Source organism: Amphiprion ocellaris, chromosome 11, assembly GCF_022539595.1.
Source record: "Amphiprion ocellaris isolate individual 3 ecotype Okinawa chromosome 11, ASM2253959v1, whole genome shotgun sequence".
Lineage (NCBI taxonomy): Eukaryota > Metazoa > Chordata > Actinopteri > Pomacentridae > Amphiprion > Amphiprion ocellaris.
Genome location: NC_072776.1, coordinates 13,740,746 through 13,760,167, shown reverse-complemented (window position 1 = coordinate 13,760,167; position 19,422 = coordinate 13,740,746). Strand labels below are relative to the sequence as shown.

Below are 19,422 nucleotides of genomic sequence, written 5' to 3'. Positions count from 1 at the left end.
CACAAATACGCTGCAGCTTGTGGATATTTAATTACTCTTGTCATTTATAGTGTGTCTCTAATCTACACATAATTACATGGTCACATTCAAAACTTTGAACTAACAAACAATACTGTATCAGTATCAATAAGGCCTTGGGAATCAAACACAGAACCCGCTGATTAATTCATCAGACTAATTAATCCTCTTGCCATTAAAACAAAAGAGAAGAATACAAGCGAGTGTTTCAGGCAGTTTTGTAGTGATAAATAGGGAACATGGACACAAGATGTGAAGAGTATCAGCTGAAAAAATCTAATTAGAAGGTATTTTTTCAATCCACTTTTCTCATCTTCACAGCTATCTGGATTAGCAAGAAACACAAACCTATACAGTAGCAGCAGCAGCAGCAGCAGAGTTCAAGCATTTCCCACACTCACACACATACTGTAGACGTACACAAATATACCTGTAATTACTGTTATGGCGTACGCTTCTCATGGAGTTTGTCTGGGTGTTAATTGCCACATATGCAAGAAACAAAGACACAATTGGCTCTGTGTATGCAGATATTATATCCATTGAAAGCACTTGTGTGTTTTTCTGGCTGTTTATAGAGGACCCTGAGACACCCTAAACCCTGCACATAACACACCCGCATCACAGCCACTCGCTAGCAATCTTGAATAGAATATAAGAGCTCATTATGCTCAAACAGCTATAGCGAATGCAAATAACACCATAGGGTGTCCACACTTACAGATGAAAGCTACCAGACAATTTTTACTGACATTACTTTTAATTTAGCTGCATTTGTGGCTCAAAACAGTCAACAGTAGACAATAGAATCAAATTATGCTTCTGTTAAGGGATACTAAAAATCCCTGATCCTGTTTTGAATCCTGAGTATTGCATTAATCTTTAGAGAAATGATAAACCATACTGTGTGGCCTCATTAAAATCACTCATTAAAATCAGTTCACATTGTTCCATGATACCCTTTTAAGTGTGGATCAGATTAACTGCTATGTCATCAAGATGCACTCGTGAAAATGAACAACAGTACTGTCTGTAACAACAGACAGCGCTGGTTTTCATCATCCATGAAGGCAATCACTCCTTTATCTTTACCAAGTAGTTTTAGTTGCTTAAATCAGAAAACCAGAAAACACATGTGCTGACACAGTCGCATAAAAGCATGTTATTGTTTTGACGGATGTGCCTTCGGGTCAAATCAGTTCCATTTAACATGTTAACTTTAAATCCGCCAGAAGTTGTCAAGACTATCAAAGTGTGTTTGTGTGTGCGTGTGTGTGAGACAAAAAGGAAGAAGCCGCAATTATCTGCTATCTGAGGTCAGAATCTATCTGTCTGGCTCCAAACCTCTGATTTCACTCTTCCATGTCGCGCAGTTGAGCAAAAAAAAAAAAAAAAAAAACCTTCTGATCTTCAATGATGGCTAATTCTCCAAGCCCAAGGGTTTGATCTTGCTTAATTACAGCCTCCACACACACACACACACACACACACACACACACACACACACACACACACACACACACACACACACACACACACACACACACACATAAACACACACGCTCAGATACACATTAACACATACATGTATGGTTTTATAGATACACAGAGTTCGCTTCTGAGGGAAAAATAAGCTTAATTTGCGCAAGTCCCTGTGGTAAGACCACAACCGGTATGTGTTGTGTGTGTACGTGCGTGCATGTACATGTGTTTGTGTCACTGCTGAAGAGATAAAAGGGCAGATACTGCTTTTTTTTTTCAAATCAGGAAATGAAGAACTGCCAAATGGCTATGGACCCCCTCAAGGCTACTCATTATGGGGTTAAAGTGATGCACACACAAACCCTGCGGGAACACATACACCAATACGGCTGTGTTTAAAGACTCTCGGTGTCTTCTGACAGTCTGCTTTACCTCTTTCAACCCTCCCTCTCGCTTCCTAACCTCAGCTCTCTCTGTTGGGGCAGGTCTGAGATGAAAGTCAGCCCAAGCTTTTTTTGCCCCCCAAGGGTATTAATCCTCTAACGATCACATAATCTCTGATAAATAACCCTTCTGTCTTTAGCTGTGCCATTACCTAGCGGAGTGCAGTCAGTTCATGGGTGCACCAGCACAACCCAGCGACTGTACTGGGCAGCTCCCAGTAAGAATGTGTGAGTTTCCATCAGAGTGTTGCTGCCGAGAAGCACATTCAGCTCGCTCTCCCTGGATAGTAAAAGATTTTTAGAGGCCTTGTTATTTTGCAACATTCTCTGGACTGAATAACTTGCGGAGGGTTTTTTGCAGCCTCCCTCCCTCCATTAGTTCTGTCTTCATATCTGTTTTTCATTTGGTTGCATTTGATTGCCCTTTGTGTCAGCCGAAGAAATCCCATACGAAATGCCACATAACAAGGGGAAGACAATTTACTCTGCTTCGTTACAAAAATGCAGAATAACAAACCCTTTGACCTCAGGAATTCATACAATACAAATCAACACGACCAAAAGAAGACATCTTTTGTCAGAGTTCCCTGGCCTACAGTGACAAGTATAATGCCTTAATATCATTAAGGATCCAGAGCGGAACTTCAAAGCAGAATTAAATCTGTATTGATATGGACTGTACCAAAGTCTGACAGCCAAATTTGACAGACTTTGTTAAAAGTCATAATGGGGGATGTTTAGACCCTGTAGGTGAAAGGAGGGGTTGGCCTATGGAAATTCCCATAGATCAGCTCATACAAACACATACTAAGTAGACAGCGACTGCCTTCCTCCTGGTGATTCTCTACGCTCACCCTCCTGTTTGGGCAGTCGGGGCAGGCTTCCTCACATAGCTGCCTGTCAATCTCTTGTTATTCATAATTGTGCCTATTTTTTGTGGTCATGCTTCAGACTTTCCTGTAAAAGCACAGAGTTTCTATGAAGAGAGCATTAAGGACAAAAACTGTTGGTTTGGGCCATGGCTGACTAAGAACATTTTAAAGGATTTTTATTTTCACTCTTATGGGAAATGGGTAATTCATCATGGTTCACTGATGGAAAATAATAGTCACATTACTGGAATGACAGTCATGCACACAAATCAGCGTGAATCTTGAAATGGAAGTAGAATTTTACAGCAGGAGTCGTGTGGTGGGCCGACCAAAATGGGCAAGTTTCCTATGCATGCAATGTCTTCATCATCGCTGCCATTAGCCTCAGGAGGGCTGCAGGCAGACGTGTGCTACCAAGATGAACATGGTGTCACGAGTCATTTTGTTCACCTGATCATGATGAGATTCACAGCATCCGTCTGCCCTTCAGGTGAAGCCCAAAGCCAAGCAGCAGCAACTATTGTACTGACAAGTTCATTTAATGCACATGCACAACCAGGGCCACCTACTGGGAGATAAGACCAACAACCTGTGCAGAGACTGAATTTCAAGCCAGGTTCAAAATGAACTTATTATATGTACAGTACATACTGTGCATAAAATTCCAGAACTGTCGATTTTTTTAAATGATCTAATACTTAGATAACTTACAAACAGAGTCATAAGGAACTATAATATCATCAGCAACAGGAGGAGAAAGGAGTTTTGTTAAAGGTAGTCCACAGAGTGCCACTCTTAAATTATGGATTTAGTCGAAGAAAAGTAAGAAAAATTAAACAAAGAGACAGACAATGAGATACAAGAAGTGTAATACATTCTCCAAGATGTTGGAGAAAGATTGCTCACACCCAACACTGATTCAATGTAGGGGTTTTCTTTTGTCTTTGCTCCACTTTGTATGAAGTATTCAATATTTTTGATAACCTCCCCATTCACTTTCAGTATGTAAATATGTTGTACTATATACTACTGTACAAGTGTCATCCAATGTTTGGCAGAGCAGACGTGCAACCTTTGGTTTTCTCTTTGGTATAAATTTTATTTTAGCCGTACATCTAATCCTTAAATCCTTCAAGTTTTTTATTGATGTATTCATTGGAAATTGGTATTCCACTATGTGATGGTGTTAACCATGTTAAACATTACCATTTCTTGATGTAAACCTTTTTCTTTCTGTCTCAGTGGTTTATTTCCTTTCATTACTTTCTGTGGGATATATGCTGTGTCTTTCTCCTCATCCTTGTATGTCTTCCTACCTCTATATCATTAAGAACTTACAGATGGATTGTGTGGGAAATGGCTTTTTGCCACCAGTATTTAACCTCCTAAAGGCTATTTATTGCAGTTTCTGATAATTACTTCCTGCCCCATTAAGTATTAGGCCAATCAGTGGCCAGGGAACCCAGCCAAGAAGCAAACCAATGTAGAAAATAAAGAATGTGGTTGGAGGACGGTTTGTGGTCTCCTAAAAAGCACTTAATTTCTGATGACAATCCAATCAGCAGCACACGGATTCAGGGCTTTTTGTCATCTTGAGTTTCGGTATTTCTAAAAGGAAAATCTGTTTTACATTGAAATCATTCTTGCTTCTACTTTATGGTTCATTTATGGTTGGATATTTGAAATGATCCTTAAACATAATGTAATGACTTGTTATATAATACAACTAATCATGTTAGGACTCAACTGTTAATAGTGACACTGGCTGACTAGTTGATGATTTTTATCAGTCATTGCTTACTGTAGCATTTACAAGAACAAAACCTTTAATATTTGGTTAAATGCCTACATTTTCAGTGTCAAAATGAGAATAATTATGACAATTTGAATTAAAAATGAAAAAAGTTCTGTCAGTCAACACACTACATCTAGAATAACTGAGGAGAATGACATTGCCAGTTTGATGTCCTCATAACATGATAATTTTGGTCTTTTTACAACAATTAGCCAAGACATCAGTACAATCCTGCCATAAACACACACTTCCACATTTGCAAACATAATCCATTCCAAGCCATAAAAAAGTTCCAAATTTAATCAGTGCTCTGTTGAGGAGCTCTATCCCTGAAAAGCCAATTATTTTATCCTTTTACAGACCAGGGCTCAACCTGCCAAATCCAAGCAAGATCTTAAACACATGTCATGCAGTCTGACCACTTTAAACCCTGTCTGTATGCGAGTGTGTTTGCATGTGTGCGCAAGCAAAACACTTCAAACCCTGCTGCAAACCAAAAAGGAAGTACATATCAAACTCGCCATCTCTGAGCCCCTGACAGAAGACAAGATGTTGTTATTATCCTCGCTTAACATCTGTCTACAGAAAATTCTCCAACTGTTACACAGCGCACATCATTCCCAGTTGATTTTCAGTCAGCTACAGCCCAGTGTGTAGGTTTAACAAATTCAACTTCGGCAGGCCTCCATCCCAGGAATGATTGCACTTAACATCCCATCAACTAAACCAACACTTAGTTGTAACAGTGGCAAATATAAACTCCTAGCGCTGGGGTATTATTAAGGTTAATTTTCTGAGCTCTCATTGGTAGTAAAACTTCAATGGAGTGGGTCTGTAGATAAAACATATAGCAGAAAGCCACAAACTTTGTGGATTTTCCCTCTATCAAGTTTCCATACTCTGTCATTTAAACATCCACCGGCACTGGTAAACAACTTACGCTCAAAATACTAATTTTAGCATGTTTTTGCTTTAACTTCCAGACTGGACAACCGTGTCTCTGTTTTCCTATATCTGCTTCATTATGTTTCATGTAAAGCTTTCGGCTCAAGTAGATTTATGACAAAGGCTCGAAACAAATACAGCCACCAGATGAAGAAAGGAAATGTTGGCAGTGTGACTTCAAATTATGAATCATCAGAATACTATAGTTGAGAAACTCTTACTGAAATAGTCTGTAATTATCAGCAAAAGAAATAGAACTATTCCATTCAGTGTAACACCATATCATTAACTGTACATTGGCCACGTGTCAGTGCTTCTAAATTATTTAAAATCATCATGGAAAGTAACAAATCACACAAATATTTTAATATGCACCAAACATCACACAATGGGTTTCAATATTCTTCAAGTCTTTGGTGAAGAATTTGAACAATCCACTGTCATTTAAGTATTCTCAGTAATCATAAGTGCCCCGACTGTCTTTTTTCTCAGGTGAATTATGAAGGAGGAATGTGCTGCTGGCACTTTGTGTCTACCTTCTATGATTTGGAGGCAGCTGGAGAGTAAATACAGGGAAGGTGGTGGCGGCAGGCCTGTCACTCAAATTAGACCAACCGCTTTCACCTTCAGCTGAGTCACACCGTGAACCTCAAAACTTCTCCTAATGGATTAGAAAAAGACCTTTTAAAAAAAAGACACAGGACTGTGTCTGCTGTAGTAACGCCCAGTAATCATTATAATCCAGTTTCTGCAATAGAAGGTAACACAGCAGTGCTGAAATGTTTTGCAAAAATAATCCCCACCCCTCTTGCACTCGTCTACGTTTAAAAGTCTTTATTAGTCCTACAGGAAGTCAAACTCACTGAACAAAGTGGCCATCAAGGCTCACTTACAAGGAACTAAATGAGCCGGAAATAAATACATCTGATTTGTGACATGATTACTGTCTCAGTTTGATGTGAAAATAAACCCATGATTAAAGTGATTTCCAACTTTGGAGACAGACCCAAACCTCAGACAGCAGCTGGCCCTTGTCTCCTCACTAAATATCCATTTTCTCAACTCCTGTCCAACTGTATCACCACGGTTTATCAGTGTGAACTGTATTTTTACAGGAGTGTCAAAACACGTTTTGCTGCGACTTGAATTTCGACCGACAAATCAGCCCCGAACACTACTGTAACTGGGACACACAGTGAGTTCATGGCTCAGATATCATCTACAGTAGGAAGACTGTGATTCGCAGAAACATTTGCCGCTAAGAGAAGTGCAGAAGAAAAAAAAAACAGAGCTTAAAGAAAGACTTCAAATAGAAATACCTAATTCCTTCACCTTGAACACTGAGGAGATTTCTAAACCGAATAGAAACACACCTCCAATAATTTCAGTGCGCTAAATGAAATATGTGTTTTTGAATGTGTGTGTGCATGTGTGATGTTTCTTCATCTCTCTTCATCTTTTGATTGGTTTAATTACAGACTTACTGTCAGCTTCCCACTCGGTGCGCAGGAAAAACAAACTCTTAGGGCACATGAAAAGAAGTCTCAAATGCCTACACGCACACACGCACACGCACACACACACACACGCACACACACACACACACACACGCACGCACGCACGCACACACACACACGCACACACACACACACACACACACACACACACACACACACACACACACTCTCGTATCACACACCTATCGCAGCTCCAGTCAGTCAGCAGTGCTCTTTGATTCCCTGCCTGCCGGTGATCTGTCTTTCATCGTCTCCTCTCCTTGATCCTTTGTTCCCCTCTTTAGCTCTGCTGGGGCAGAACATCTTTCTCCCTGTCTCTGCGTCTGTCTCTGTTTATTTTGCACTGACTGTAGGTGGGAAGCCTAATCTGCAACCTGGAATTCAACTGAATGTCTTATTTCTTCCCTCAAAACAACAGCTACCGTAAAGCGATTGCAGGACAATGCAGTCCTCTCTAAATATTGTCTTTTTTTTTTTTTTTTGAGAGCGCACCAGTTATGGTGTTGCATTGGTTGACAGTTCTTGATTATACAGTGCTGTAACAAACTGTTAAAGAGTCTCCAACACTCCAGATCAATACAGGACAAGCTGTTTATGAACCACAATGAGTTGTTTGTTGTAATGAGCAGGCCAGAATTTAGCTACAACTCATAATTATCATTGCATCTGCATCATTTACTGCCTGTTTGTTTCCCCTTGTCAAACTGATCACAACGTACTGTAGGTGTGCATTTTCACACCTCTTAGAAGCAAATCTGTGGGTTTTCTGAGCGTTTTTCACCAGCAGCCGCGAGTAGTGATAGATGGATGGATGTGGTTGTGAGAGAAGGGGAATCTTCAAAGCTAGAATCCTCGTCAATCCATTCAGAGCATTATGAATTAAAGTTCTCACTCGGAGGTGTTCACAAACCAACAGAAACATTCAAACCTGCCACCACAGGCAACATCAGCAAGGCATAAAACAGATCACGCTACCGTTTCAGATCTTGCACACATCTGCACAGGTGAACCAACTTAGCGCAACAAGCACATGACCCCTCACAGACTTCCCACCAGCTCACTGTCCCACCAACCAGAAACATCACAACCAGAGATTAAACCTGCCACGGTGCACAAGACTTCCTCTAACTGCCAATGAGCACCCGACTGTTTTAACTTTGTCTTAAGGCACAAACTCTCATGTATTTGTGTGTTTTTCCATCACGTACGACGTGAAGTACCAGACCTTTCTCCACAGTCTGTACTGAACAGACTGATGTCTATCTGAGGTAGGCTCCTCATACACAGGACTGCTAAGTAAACACAAATTAAACCACAAACCCCAATTTGATTAAACTTGCTCCCCGGGGCCTACGTGGTGAGGTTTCAACTGCTGATTTGCTATTGGTTTGTTGATCTGTCTGCACTCTGCATGGGGAAATAATAGCGGTGAGAATGAAACCTATGATTAGAAAGGCTTCTTGCTTTCATGTTGCGTCTCTGGGATTATTGTACATAAATTAAAACATAATGAAGAGCAGCTACCTCTCATTTTGTGTGGGACCTCTTGGAAGACACAGAGGGAACGCAAAGAATACCCACTATCCTGTCCTAAGCTGGTACTCTGTCTGTCTTGATGACTGAAAATAATGAGTAATTAGTCACTTTCTGAATGAGATGCTTGTTAAAAAAAACCAAAAAGAAGACACTGGGTGTATATTATCAGAAAAAGACTTTTGTTTAGACTTTCTGCTAAACATGTTGAGCATATACTCGACATTGGTAAATGCTGATTTCGGTTTCCCATCTGTAATTTCATCACTTAAAACAAATATTCTGGCACTTCATGTCTATTTTCTGATCAACTGTCACTTTAATGCAAAGTTGTTGTTTTTTTTTTTGCTGGTTGAAAATAATAATGCGCGTTTTGTGAGCTATTGGTTAAACAGCATGCAAAGTCCAGCTTTAATACAACAAAGGTGAGGTGGAGGTGAGGTAAGAAAACAAATGCAAATATTCTTGTGGAGATAAATGTGACACTGAAATTTTAGCTTCATTACATCGCCAACGCAGTACAAGTCTGAGTCTCTATTAAGTCCCTATAGCTAATTATTAGAATCACGTTAAACACTATACAAAGTGTGCAGGGTTCCTGTAACTCTGGTGCTGGTAACACAGTGTGGGTACACTGCGCCAGACATTTGTATTATAAATTATGCCATGGAAAAACATAATGAGCTGAAATAACTTTACTTCCATAACTAAAGTCTGAATGACATGTTTTGTTGAATTTCCTCTTAGATGTGTGAGGCATTGCGAAACATTCAACCCCAGAAGGCCTCCTGAGCTCTATAAATTTCTCCACGGGAAGAGAGGGATATGCTGTGTGGATTGGTCTCAGCTGTGACATCTTACATAAATCTCAACATTAACTTTCACAGGGAAAACACAAGAATCCCTTCGCCTTTCTCCGATACGACTCCAAAATAAATAGAGTTATTATGTGAGTTCCAATACTGAGCAGTGTTAAGTGACAGAGCGACGAGTAAGTAAACAAATTATCTATTCACTTCAGTGTAGTATAGGATGATCATGACTACAGGCGCGGGCTTTGTTAGTTTTTCTGTCTTCATCCCTTTAATCCTAAGAAACCATATTAACTTCTTTTGAAGATGAGTTACACTCCCTCCTGTTTCTTCTCTGTGTCTCCTTTTCCTTTCTACCTGTGAACATGAAAGATTCAATGGGAGCAGAGATGGGCTGCTCTGGGGGCTGCAGGGGAAGAGAGAGACTCAGATAGAGGGAGAGAGCGAGGGGGGATAGAGACGGATTGATTTCCACCTCCAGCAGCTTCAGTTCAAAGCCAGCCAGCAGACTTCAGAGGCTCGGCAGGACCCGGCATGTCCCCAGCCGGGCCGAGCTGCCTGTCTGCAGGCAGGACTTCCCCCAGGGGCCCCGGGGCCCGGGACAGCCAGGCGGCACCAAGAAAACAATTATGTAGACAGAGGAGAAAGGTGCGCAGGGTCACAAACGCACACTTGCTCAAACTCAGACAGCCAGAGAAGTGCCACACTAACTGATACGTGACAAATATAATGTGGCTCACTAATCAAATCTATGGTAATTATTCTCTACTAATAAATGAGCAAACCAAGTTCCCTGCTGCTGTCTGTTTTCTCTAATGAAACTCAGACAGGCGACTGTCATCACAGTAAAAAGTCAGCGGCTGCATGCTCAGGATTCAAAATCATAACCTTGTCACAAAGCAAGTGAGGCCCAAACTAGAACTCTAGTGATGTGAAAAATGAAACACAATCTAATTTGTCTACCACCTTGGGCTAAAACCTTTGCACCAACATGTACAGTACCCTTCACATACTTCAGAATAATTTCATGGTATGCTTTAGATGTACACACTGTTTAAAAATACATTTCTTTTAGATGACATCCATGCAAATCATAACACTGGAACACAGTATTTCTCCAATCGCGTGCACTTTACAGCAAATCTGCATATACAATCAGATGATTACACTTTGGCCATTTAGGTGTTTAAATTAATCTAAATAGGTTGTTAAAGTTACTTTTGCATATTTTGCAAAAGAATCACCACTAACTGAAGACCATCTGTACACTTATTTATTTTTTGCATCTGCAGTATTTCTTTTATAAAGCCTAACATTCCCCTCCCCAACAAGAGTACCTATTCACGCTTAATTTTTCTTAGATGTAAAATTACAGCAAAGCACATGTCTGCTTGGCATTAAAAAAAAAAAAGTGTTGCTCAGGAATTTCCCTTTAGTCTTGCAGCAATCCGTCCCTGCATTCCTGAGAGCGGAGCTGCTCACACGTCTCACCTGGAGCTCCAGAGAGGGGGGCGCGCTGGTCTGGTTTCTCCCCGGGCACCGCGGGATCAGCTGGCGGGCGATCAGTCCTGGTGATCGGCGATCAATCTGTGGCGTGGTGTCGGCTCAGCATCGCAGAGGGACTGGCTGTCTAAGAGTTTCTTTACTCCGCACAGCCCAAGTTGGGTCTCAGCCTCCACATTGGTGCATGTCGGTGTGTCTGCAGACTCCTCCTTGATGAGAAAAAAAAAGAGTTTTCTCCGCCCTGAATGGGAGACAGATTAACGTGTCCCAGGTAGACTGACGTTCAGTGGGGCAATTAACATGCTGCAGGCTACGACTCGACCCCGCCATCTAGTGTTCACAGGCCTGTAGTGGCAGCTCAAAGACGAGATCTTCAAGAAGTGAGTAAACCCTTATCAGCAATGTCTGCACTCAAACAAAGCAACAGCAACAAAAAGAACTGGTGGGTGGAAAACAACCAAAACCTAACCCCACTGTTGGGTCTCTATGAGCCAGAACACCTGATAGGTTGGTTTTACCCAAATGCTGAGTTTTACCATTCCACCCACAATGCTGGTTGTTCATTTAACCCAACCTAGTGAGTGAAATTAATCTCTTGCTGTGCTAAATATCACCCATTTACAGGGTTATTACCTGTTTTTATGTCACACACATTCCTCTGTGCAAGTAGTGGAGATGTAGTGTATCCTCTGAGGACTTGGCACATGAAATTTTACTTTTCACTGGAAGAGTTTTTGTCTTATTCTACATACTTTTAAATTATTCTTTTATTTTGACTTTTTAAAAAATAAATCTAGTGTTTCTGTAACCTCCTGAGAACCGAGGGGGAAATTTAACTTGTTTTTGTGATTTCCCACCTTTTTGGAGCTAATACAACAACTCACAATTTCAGAATTTTAACAAAAAGAAAAAAACACACAAAAAAAGTGATACTTGGAAATCGGAATAGGCTGACAAAAAATAACAACGGCAATCCATCTTCTAATGATACTTGAAGAGACTAAATTAAACTGAACATGAACATAAAATAACTCTCAACAGTCAGAAGGTCTGCACTTTGCTGCAGTCTCCATCTTGTCTCAGCATGAAAACAAAGTTCCCCTCATTCCGCCCACTCACATGAGATATCATTTCAAAAGGCCAGGATTTCATTTGTAAACTCTAAAAGTAGAAGGTGAGCAGTGTCTTTTCAAGCTATCATTCAGGTAACTTCTCCTCATACAAAACTGTCCATCAGCATCAGCTGACACAGTGACATACCTGGAGTGAAAATTTAGATTAACTAATACAGAGTTTCTCAAAACCGCATGTAAAGTTTTTACAGTGACTAGATTTCATCATTCTAAACTGTATTTCTCCGTAAAATTAGCTTAAGATGATGCTATTACCACAACTCATGAAAAAATATAGGCACAGTATTCGTATTAGCCTACCATTAAATTCAACAGTTTCTCACATCAGCAGGGAAGCTCAGGTTACACTAGAAAAAAAAATTCAAGCTAGCTAGCCAGTGCAACAACAAGCCAATACAGCATGCGATTATCACCTTAACATAATGTCAGCCAGTTTTAGTTTTAGACCGATAAGAAAAAAATCTCTCCTACAGGTTAGCTATCATTGTATTAGATCATTTATCAGAAATATTGGCTGTAGTGCTGAAAATAATTGACATCCATGGGGGACTTGATACCTGATAATAAGGAGTGACTTATTTTTGTTCAAACTAAGGAATAAACCTCCAAATGACTCTCAAGTGAACAGCAGAACTAAAAACGCAAAGGCTTATTTTATACTGTCAAAATATTTCATCAACGTGCCTCCAAACCATTTCCTTTGATTTCCTCAGAATATATAATGATTTCAATAAAAAAAAAAAGATATATAAAAAGATTTTTAAAAGACTTGAAAAGAAATTTGACCGTCTTGTGATCAGAAGGAGAATTATTTGACGTGGGGCTTTGAATTGCCCACATACAGCTGTGTTTAATAAAGTAGGCTATGCTACTTGTCATATACTCTGAATATTGTGCAGTTCCATTACAGCTACTGTTACTATGACTGTTTTTGGTTCTAATGCTATCACTGATGCTTTAATAGTGTACTCTAACTACAGCTAAGTCTACTACTTTATTTCTCTTTACCAGACAACCAGAGACGTTGTAGTTGTTTTTGGTACAATAGACGCTTAGTGTACACAGACAATATTGCCATTAAAATGCTTTACCTGGACCCTGCACAAACTCACACACACACACACTTACACACTTACTTTCAGATGATAAATGTTTTTGAAACAGAAGGCATAAATTAGTTTGAGTGTGTCTGTGATGTAGCTGGCTGGTGCCTGATGTCTGAGTTGGACTAAAGCTTGGACTTTAGTCTTCTTCTCCTCCTCCTTCTCCCTCTTTCCGCTGCTTCTTTTTTTTCTCACACACAGGAAGAATGAGATAAAAGAGGGGCTTTGAAAACACTGGGAGTCCTGTAATTACTTACTCTCCCTCTCACTCTCCGTCTCCCTGTCCTTCGCCTCATTCCCAATTTTCTTTTTCGCCTTATCTATTATGTTTTGCTCTTTCTTGGTCACTTTCTCTTTTTTTTGCACTTTCTCTGTCCTGTTTTCACTCTGCTCCTCTGTCTACATCCCTTTTCTCTCATTTCTGTCTCCTCTCCGTCTCTCTCTGTCTTTCCCCCTGCTTTAGAGTCTCATTGATGTCGATCCAGGGCTTCCTGACTGAAAAGGAGGATGAGAGGAGGAGAGATTAGATGAGAAGCGAGGATAAAGAGAGGATGAGGAGAGGATAACAAGAAGAGTGATGAGCTCTGCTGAGAGAATGATGGCTGCTCTGTCACAAACCGGACAAAAACACATATTAAGCAAAACCTGTATTTACAGTGATGCAGGATGTAGCACAAAAACAACTCTGCATAAGGTGAAATGGGGAATAACGTTACAATGAAATAAGATGACATACAGTCTATAACAAAACAGATGATACACTGGGACAAAAATAGAACAAAATAACGAGATAAAAACTATACCTTTTTCTAAAATAAAGTATGTAATGTGTGCACCATATTTTATATATGATATTTATTGCACACCTGATCATGGAAGTGAACAAAAAGTGAGACCTAAACTACAGGATTTATAGAGAAAAAAGAATATATGTTCTTTTCATAAATCTTGTATTATATGATGTTTTCAAGTGGGACATACTGACATATATCAACATATATATTCACTCTTTTCAACACTAAAAATAACATAATAAATGAAGCTGTGTGGTAGCTGTCACTTACATTTCTTGCTTACCCACTATATTGTCCTCATGTATTGCAATCCTGCTTTCTTAAATTGTGTTAAACAAATTAGTTGCAGAGTTACAATTCCTTGGTGAATTAGTTACCTCCAGAGTGTTTTAGGTCACCATACATTAATGTAGGACATCAGAGTTTTAAAGCAGCTGTCACAGGCTGGTTATCCTGATTTTACTCCCAAATCAAAGCGCTGCAGCACAGAGAAGACAGCAGTCAGTGGGGGCCTAATTTACTGCTTGGTTTAATGAAGTTAGAGTGACTTCAACTTACAGCAAAATCATTAAAAAAAAAACTTCCTGGTGGTTTTTATGTGCCCTGAAAAGCCTCCGTGTATTCCCTAGATGTTTTTAAAATATGGTCTGACATGTTCCAAAGATGAAATTAATGCAGTATAGAAAAAAAAGAGAATAAAAAAGCAATGGTTAGTATCACATATGTCTCATATTTAATATTTACAGCCACATCTCCATCGAATCCCAAGGTTATGGTGACAATATAAATATATTTGTACATTATTACCTGTATGTAGATGACAGCAACCAATTTCCACACAAACGGAAAATAAAAAATAAAAACATAAGCTCAAGCATCACATAACAGATAGAACACCTCTAAAAATTGTGAAATTAAGCAGATATTTTTTGAGTAACTGTATCAGAGATATCAATCTCTTGAACGTGCCAGTATTTTTTTTTTTTTTTTTTTTTTTTTTTTTTACATTAAAGTAGCGTGCCCCATATATCTTGTGGAACACACACAATGTACCACTGAACCTACCCACGACAGACTCAATGACCTTGTTATTACCCCTGTAAATCTCCCACACATACATGGCCTGTGAGAACACACACACGCAGCCTCTAACTACTCTTCAACAGGGAAGCAAAGAGCCGGTTACCATGGTAACTGCCGTGTCAGCCAACCTACTTTTGCACGAACGAAAGACATTGGCTGATGAGAGTGAGGTGTATGGTATAGGTACATAGGAAAGATACACACACCCGCATGCACACACAGACACGCTACATATTCATTGTATTTGACTGGCTCGGGCAAACAAGATATTCATATTTATCCAGATCCATCCATGGGAGAACTCGAGTGTTTGCTGAGAAATGATGGAACAAATAAGCTTTTTACAGATAAGGAATAAAGTGAATAGAGAAGTATGTGAAACTTTGGTTGAACCCTATAGATAACTAACTTCGTGCAGAAGAAAAAGGAAGAGCCGAAAACGAGCAGTGAGAATGTGGATGTAAATGAAGTTGAAGTCAGGTCAACACAATTCAAAGTTATATCTTCATAACAAGGATTTCCCAAAGGACACGATTCAATTGCAAATCGGCTACACTGCAGTAATAAAAATGACACATTTCTTTTCATTACTGGAAAAATAAAACTTAATGCTGCAGCAATATTAAATATGGAGAATAAAATCCTTAAAGTTCATGGGAAAAATGCAAAAGCCCTAGAGTAACTAAGTTATTTTGCCAAGTCATGAGAAATCTGGGTACCACTCACTTACCTTTTAAAAAAATATCAAAATATTTAGGCCAGCAAGCACTGCACTTGGATGTGGTTTTAAATAGAATAAAACTGATATTCTTAGACTTAAATGTACTGTATGACTGGAGTATAACAAAACGCATTTCTATGAATTCATCGTTACTGAGTCGAGACAGCCTTCACATGTCTAACATCATTACATACATACTCTGACCAGTGACCACAGTGAAACTACCTGTTTAATATTGTGTAGGAGCCCCTTGTGCAGCATAAACATGACCCATCAGGGCATGAATGGCCTCCTTGGGGTTCAGGATTGTTCTGACGCATCCCATGGAAGCACAGTCGGATGGAGGTCTGGGGAGTTTGAAGATCAGAGCCAGTGCTTTAGGCTCTTTGTCATGTTCTTCAAGCCATTTTCTTGTGTTGTGGCTGTGAGCTCTGTCTGAGAACGCTGTTGTCCTGAGGGTGGAGGTGGTGCTTTGCAACAGTGTTTAGGTGGGTGGTAAGTGTCAACATCCACATGACTGCCAGGACCAAAGGTTTTCCAGCAGAATAGTGCATTGTAATGAGATGTTCAGTGTCATTCAGTTCAACTGTCCGTGGTTTTAATGTTGTGGATGATTGATGTATGTAACTTCTTTGTGTGATCCAGCCATCCATCCATTATCTATACACTGCTTAATCCTTGTTTGGGTTGCGAGGGTACTGGAGTCTATCTCAGCTGACTTGGGGGGAAGGCAGGGGACACCCTGGACAGGTCGCCAGTCTGTTGCAGGGCTACATGTACAGACAAACAATCACACTCACATTCACACCTACGGGCAGTTTAGAATAATCAATTAACCTCAGCATATTCTTGGACTGTGGGAGGAAGCCGGAGTACCTGGAGAAAACCCATGCATGCACAGGGAGAACATGCAAACTCCATGCAGAAAGATCCCAGCAAGGCCGGGGCACAAAGCGGGCATCTTCTAGCTGCAAAGCAAAAGTGCTAACCACCACGCCACTGTACCACGCTTTGGTGTGATGTCATCTTTAATTATTTACTTCTTTAATTAATAATTACAATTTCTAACTTTTAACCTTCAGTCTTATCCTTTCGTTTTTAAACTGCCTAGTTCCTTTGTTTGACACATGCTAATCCAGCTCATTGTTTTTACTATTTATTGTATTAGACTGCTCTGCCTTGTCTCCTTATACCTTGGTTTGACTGTCAAAGCACCTTGTGAATGCTGTTCTTAAGGGTGCTATATAAATAATGTATTGTTGTATATTATATAAAGATAAGATAAGATAAAGATAAAGTTCTTTATTTCTCCCCACTCCAGGGGAAATTTACATTGTTACAGCAGCTTATGTAACAGTAGACATAGTGATAAGAATAAAATAATAATAGAACAATAGTAATAATATTTACAATATATACATGTGATGTACATCTACACTGTTGAAGCATGTAGATTGCATGTGCATTAGATTTGTGTGGTAAAATCCCAGTCCCAGTGACATCTCACAGAGCTCTTTAACCCCTGTATAACCAAAAAAACTAGTCATCATTCCTAAGTGACGTGCCTACTGGGTAAACAGTATCCACCTTTTGTCTGTTATTGACAGCACTGCATCCTACAGGGAGCCCTAACTATCCTGCTTAAATGGATGGAGGGGATTTTCATCCAATAATCATTTTTGTTCACTTCTCCCTGTAGTTCCCCTTTAATTCTGAATCACTGGCTGTGGAGAATTGTATTAAGCAGATGAAACACACTGGGCATAAGACACAAGTGGGTTATGTTAAAGAGAGAGAGGGAGACATCATGAATTTGGGCTTGTTGCCAGCACTTGTGGGCCGCTGCACTAGTGAGGCATTGGAAATCAAGGCTTGACAACAACAACAACAATACACATATTTTAAGTGGCTAAATCACTGTAGCATTGTTCTGCAGCCACGGGGACACAAATAGACCTAAAAGAAATGGCAGGTCTTTGTAGATTAAATGCAGCGGGAGCTCCCTGTCACAGCTAAGCTGAGAAAGTGCAATAAGTATTCAAGTTACCCCATTGTTTGACCTTGATTTCACTTGAAGTTGAAAATGAGCAGAAGCCCCTCTTGCAAATGGTTTTCTGTGGAGTTGTGGGTCTTCTGTAGCTCATTGTTTTCTGTCCATGCTCAGGGATTTTAGAAATAAATTAGTGTTTCATTCTCAGTTCAGCTTAGTCACCAGGCCACATTTCACTATTTGATGTGTAATTTGACTCGTCTTTGTTGAAAGCTTCATTTATTCTCTATAAGCTTGCACATACAGAATGACTGTGTGTTTTTACTCCACAATGCTCTCATCAAACCCTTTGCAATACCGTAACTTTGATGTGAAATGATTTACAGTGTACAACAGCTCCAGTGTCTGAGTAATGTAAATCTGGTTGCACACCACCTCCCCTCCTCTCTCATTGTATGCCTAAGCAGTCCACTCTCTGCTTTTTCATCGTGGGTGGTAAATAGCGGGCCCACCCCTCAACCAGGAAGGCGTCACATTAGTCACACACACACAAACACGCTCACAAACACCCACAGAGAGGCACATACACACAGTTGCCTTAATCACTCCGTACCCCTCCTGAATGTAAAAGCAGAGCAGGTCTGAACAGGTGGACGAGCAAAGCGAGGCAGTCATGGCTGAGGAACGACACACACGGCCTTGTTTCCATAACTTCAGAGGACAGTGCACTCATTTACATTCTTTCGCAGGAGCTTTACCATAACCTTAGCCATAATCCTCACTCCTGCAGTAACTTTAACGTAAAACCTTAAACCCAACTAAAACCAAACCTTGGAATGCAATGATTTATGTGGTCTTGCAATATGACTGTGTAAGCAGATTAATACCTCCACAACATGAATAACACAAGCACACGCTCATTCTCTTGTCCCTTTTCTGTGTTGTGTACCTCACATAGTATATGACAGAATTTATCCTCCAGAAATAATTCAGTGAAAATGCTGCAGTTTTACCCTATTTCTGAAAATATGTAATAGTTGCACCTCGTAATTAAAGATAGTCTCGCACATTGTCTAAACCTACAGGCGGCTGAAAAATGAACTGAAAAAACACATTCACCACATGCCACCAGAACAACTTCAGCGTAATTCTCCAAATCTCTGAAGCTCTGCAGGAGGAATGAACATCATTCTTCCTAAAGGTATTCATTAATTTGGTTGTTTTGATGATGATGGTGGAGAGCCCTCTCTAACATGCTCATCGAACATCTCCCGTAGGTGTTCAGTCAGGTTGAAATGTGGCGACTGTAAAGCCCACATCATATGATTCACATCATTTTCACGCTCATCAAACCATTCAGTGACCTTTTCTGCCCTATGGACGTGGGGATTGCCATCCTGGGGAAGAGCTCTCGTATCTGGATAGAAATGTTTCATCCTAGGATTACAGTGATCACTCAGGACAACTTTGTATTGATTTGCACTGACCCTTAATTCACCATTTACCAGATCCCCTCACTGTAGAGGTCAGATTTTTCTTCCTGTCACCCGTATAGCATCGGTATATGTAATGTAGGGCGATTGATAATGGATCTGCAATTTTTTGACGAACAAAATTGTAAAAAATCAGGTAAGTATTCAGTAGATTACATTTAAGTGTACTTGATGAAACTCTATAA

General features: G+C 40.0%; 1 protein-coding gene across 1 annotated transcript in view; it reads right to left on the bottom strand.

Annotated features, from left to right (window-relative positions):
* The window catches only part of edar (ectodysplasin A receptor), a 40,726-nt gene extending 29,608 nt beyond the window's left edge, over window positions 1–11,118 (bottom strand). The window contains exon 1 of the mRNA XM_035956412.2: window positions 10,909–11,118. The gene's annotated coding sequence lies outside the window, so the exon portion shown is untranslated. The remainder of the gene's footprint in view (window positions 1–10,908) is intronic.
* Window positions 11,119–19,422: the final 8,304 nt, after the last annotated feature.